The sequence below is a fragment of the Quercus lobata genome, chromosome 9, assembly GCF_001633185.2.
Source record: "Quercus lobata isolate SW786 chromosome 9, ValleyOak3.0 Primary Assembly, whole genome shotgun sequence".
Lineage (NCBI taxonomy): Eukaryota > Viridiplantae > Streptophyta > Magnoliopsida > Fagales > Fagaceae > Quercus > Quercus lobata.
The window spans coordinates 6,872,067-6,877,100 of record NC_044912.1 but is presented as its reverse complement, the minus strand read 5'-3'; the positions used below and the strand labels follow the sequence as shown (position 1 = coordinate 6,877,100).

Genomic DNA, 5,034 nt, shown 5'->3' with positions numbered 1-5,034 from the left:
CTAGCTATTTATCACCCTGCAATTTGAACGTATCTCACCACCATTACCCGTTAAGACATCAAGTTGACCCATCTTCACCATTGCAGCAGCAAATTTGCTCCTCCAAAGCATGGTGCTCCTCGCATTTTGACTCACTTGGTTTGCGGTTGCTGCGTTTGTCATGAGTGTTTGGTCTGATGTGAACAACCCTCGGTTAGCCAGAATATTCGTGTAGTAGCCAGCATCTGTGATAGCAGGGCTAGACGCGTCCATTGGAACCACCAAATTTGGATTTGTGTTGCCTTGTGGACACTGCTGCTTCAACTGGGATGCATACATGGCATCTAAGCTTGGGTCTTGACTCGCGGTTCCATTGAAATTGTACAATATCTGTTGCTGAAAGAGGTGCAATGAGAGCGGCCAATGGTGTGTGCTCCTGTTTTTCACATATATTTTTCATGTCATTCAGTTGTTTCTTTCGATTTGTATGGTCTTATAAAAGAGATTGAAGTTCTAGCTTACCGGAAAGTGTTACCATTTCTTGTGTGAAGCCCTTGTTAGAAAAGAATTTAGTGAGTTGGTCAACATTGAAAGAAGGGGGAGGTAAATTTGTCAATGTTTCTGAAGCTAGAGAAATTTTGCCATCTCTTCTTCCAGCAGGAACATCATAGCCGAGCCCTCCAGTCTGCATGAAGAAAATAAGGGTCATAGATTCATATATATGTTCAACTAAATTTACCAATAATGTTTTCAGAACGTTCAGCAAAGTTTCTCTTACTAATTCTAAGCTATCCCTTGCTGCAAATGCAACTATATCAGCACAAGAAACAACTCCCTTGCATATGGCTTCAACTCTAGCCTTGGCATTATCAATGACTTCAAACCCTCGTAGACTGGGGTTATTTGCAGGAGAATCTTTCTCTGCCTTGTTTGATGGAGTGGAATCAATGAGCACTGATGCATCACAACCCTGAAAATAGTAACATGTACTTGATAGCTACTCTTATAAAATATATTGCCTATAACTTAATTATATAGGCATCCATCACTCCTGCAAGTACTACTGAACTCCTCTATGTTGGCCACCAAATCCCACAAGTTGATGATCAAGTCCACCAGTCAATTATTGAAAATGAACATACATACTGTCCTAATAATGCAGTGTGCTGTGGTTGGTCAATTGAGGACTTCGAAATGGGTTCCATTTTATAGTTAGCTTAGACATTAAAAATATGATCCTCCATTTTACCATTAAGATTTTAGTTCTGGGACTTAACAGTATACATGCAGGTTGCAAAGTCATTTTAAAATCTTAATGGTAAAATGGAGGATAACAGTATACATGCAGGTTGCAAAGTCATTTTAAAATTTTAAATGACGTGATATTGGATATGGAACAAGATATACCTTTATATTTGTATTATATCATATGAACTATGGAATGATTCCATTTGAAATGGAAAAGATTCTAATATGCATCTAGTGCTATGTTATTTAAAATTTTAAATGATGTGACACTAAATATGTTGTTAGATGCAAAAAAATTAGATCTTAATTGTAAAATATTGACTCTCCAATATATTTCAAGTGAAAAGGAGAAGATCCAATTGGAGCTATCAGCTAATCCTGAAACCGAAGTGACAAGAAGAAGTAATTTTAGCTCGTTTACTTACTCTAACAAAGCAGTCGTGAAAGTGTAGTCTAACAAGACCCGCAGCCACTCCCTGGTCCCTAAAGAAGCTGTTTCTAACCTCATCTTTGACTATGAATTCGGCTAGGCTACAAGTTTGCTTCCTTGACCTCATTTCGTTTTAGATTCTAATAAAACTTGAAGAGCATCCTAATAAATTATACATGCTTGTAAAAGTAATACTTGGTCGGTTATATAATTCAGAGTAAAATATGCTTCTAGTGCCATGTGAGAAGGAAAAAGGCTGGAAAAGTTATTGTTATTTGATTGGTGAAATGAAAGAAAATAAACTGTTTAGAGAAAGTAGAAAAAAGGACAACTGGAGTGGGTTTTGATATGACAATGGCACTCCTATTGTTGTTGTATTAGTTTAGAGGCCATATCATGGTTTAATTAGGATTGAATTTAAAATAAGTGAATAAATCAATCTCATTTGACTTGAGTGCAACAAAAATCCAAAGGTGGTTGTAGAAGATCAGATTTTGTTGTATTTTATTGAGTATTGCTAACAATATTGAAAAAAAATCATTGAATACATCATATTCATTCACAATCATTCACCTCACCTAGAAACTCGACCTGCTACACTATAAAAACAATAGGGTGTTAAATATTTGGACCACTTTTCCTTATCTCTAGCAATTTCATATATATATTTTTCAACATATACAGAAGAAAGGAAAAAAAAAGACACAGCTAAGCAATATATGATTGTTTGTTGATAAATGGTGCAAATCCTCTTGTAATATTTTTATTGACATGAGATATGATCAACTTGTATGTATACCATTATCGTACTTTTTTCAAGATTATGTGACATAAAGATGAAGCACTTGTTTCAGGGTTGGCTCATTATGACCCTGAATCCTTATTGCAGTTGGGTCCTGGATGAAAGCCAAATATCCTTCCGTTGAACAAAAGGTCAACTTAAGGCTTAAAAAGTCTCCTTAACGATCTCTTTAGCAACAAAAAACACAAAGCTAACTTTCACGGATTGTGATCTCGTGCATTAGCTAGGCACTATGAATTAAATTTCAACATTTAGTTTCCTCCAATATTTTACCCTTTTTTTGTCCTTACAATAAGTGGGTGAAGAGAGGGTTGTTCTTTTTATTGGGAGAATCGGGCAGTACCACTTAAATTCAAGACTATTGACATCTCCTATATGGCTATTGTAAAAGGTGAAATTCAACATGTTGTGTAATAGTGGAAGCTCTAATATCAATTTTTGTGATTTGAGACTAATGGAAGCACACTCACATAAAGTGAAAAAAAAACGTTCACAAGAGACAGCAATATTTAACATGGTTTGGCCAACTCCATACCTATATCCACAGGCAACGTCAACCAAAAATATCCACTATCAACGATAAGGATTACAATGACATTAATCAACACTAATAAATTTACCAATATTAACAAAAAAAATCCAAACCAAAATTAATTAAGAATTTGAGGCAAAATTCAGATGGGAATATTTATTACAAATCCACTCTACCTCTAATTTGATTTGTTTGCCAACTAAAATATATAGGAATTACATGCATGAGTCATGATAATGGATACATTAAGCATGAGCAAGGGTATCCATCTTAAAATACATGTGATATAGGAGTATACATCTAAAACTGGTTCAATTCTCATACAAGATTAAAAAGTAAGATCAGTTCAAAATCCAACAACTGCAATAACGAGTAAAACATATATGTTCTTCTCCTATTAAGCCACATCAATGTAGCACTTTGGTCTACTTTAGTCAATTTAAGTTCATTTCAATTGTAAGGTCTATTAGAATAAGTGCTTGTGTGGTGTGGGGGGCAAGAGTCGGGGTTTAAGTCTCCAAGAGGGAGTTTCATATACATTTATACTTAGATTAGGCTAGAGTATAATTCTATCTTGTAAAAAAAAAAAAAAAAACCTAAATGAGTTAATTTGATTATTTGTCCAAATCTATTTGTACATGAAGTTATTTAAGCATTTTAAAATTAATATAAGTTAAACAATAATATCTATTAAATAATGCATCTTATGAATGTTTTGATTAAAATTTTTAATAGAAAAAAAAAATTTAAACAATATCGTTTACTATAAATTTTTTTTTATTTTTTTTTTATTTTTTACAAAATGACATGATTTTTTAAAATCAACAAACATTATAAACAAATTCCTAATTATATTTTTAATGGTATTGTACTTAATACACATAAGTCTTAAAAATCTACATATCTATATAATATATAAAGTTTAAACATAATATTTATTGTTGCTACACTTCTTTTGAGCCACATCAATGAAGCATTTTGATCCATTCGGTTTAATTTGGTCCAATTCAGTCCATTTGGTCAATTCGATCTAATTTGGTCTCGTTCAGTCCAACTAGGCACACTTCGGTCCAATTAGGCACACTTCGTTCTAGTTGATCTACTTTAGTTCATTTTGGACTAAGTGAACCTTAAATTGATTTTTTATGTTGCCTTTCTGTTAGGTTCTAAGACTTTAGGAACTAATGTATTAGAAATTCAATTTATATATGTTGGCAAACCATGATCAAAACATTTAGTTTAGGTTTAGACTTGCTCAAAGATTGGTTTAATGTAAGTTTGGAATCGAGTAATTGCAGGAAATTATTGTTCAATTTTTGCAAGACTCGATCGATCAAAAATTAGACTCGATCAATCGAGAATCATGGATCAACAATTTTTTGCAGAATTCTCAAACCAGCCCAAGCCCATATGACGTGTAGGGTTAAGTGTTTCACTCCTAGTATAAAAGAAAAAATTCTAGCTACGTTTTAGAAGTCTTTATTGAGTTGTGTGTTGAATCTTTTGTAAAATCTGAGAGGTGTTTACCTTCAAACACACACATAAAGCTATCAAGATCAAGATTCACATCAAGAACTTGATGGTTGTTTCAGTTGCTGCATAAAGGACTTCCAAGAAGATCTAAAACCTTTGAGTGGAGTCTCAAAGTCACAATTAGGAGAACTTGTGGTTGTTGCAGATCAAGGAAAGAAGTAGTCTGTGGACTCGGAACTGTCACGTGGTCGTGGTAGTAAGTTTTCTACACTAGGTAGTAATAGGATGTTAGTGGTCTAAGTCTTATTATACAAACTTCAATTCTTTCATAGTGTATCTATTTTTATCTTGAGGATAGTTAGGTTAAATCCTTCGTAGGTTTTTTATTGGTTTGGTTTTCCTGGGTCATCAGATCTGTGTGTTCTTTACTTTCCGCATTATTTTTGTTATACACATATTTGTTTAACCTAGACTTAATTAACAAACTTGTTAATCAACTTGACTTAATATTAGGTTAAACATACTATGTTAAGGGGTCTAAAAACTAACACTTTTTGTTTTATGCTCAAT

General features: G+C 33.4%; 1 pseudogene; it reads right to left on the bottom strand.

Annotated features, from left to right (window-relative positions):
• On the bottom strand, positions 1-1,784 carry LOC115961139 (annotated as a pseudogene).
• Positions 1,785-5,034: the final 3,250 nt, after the last annotated feature.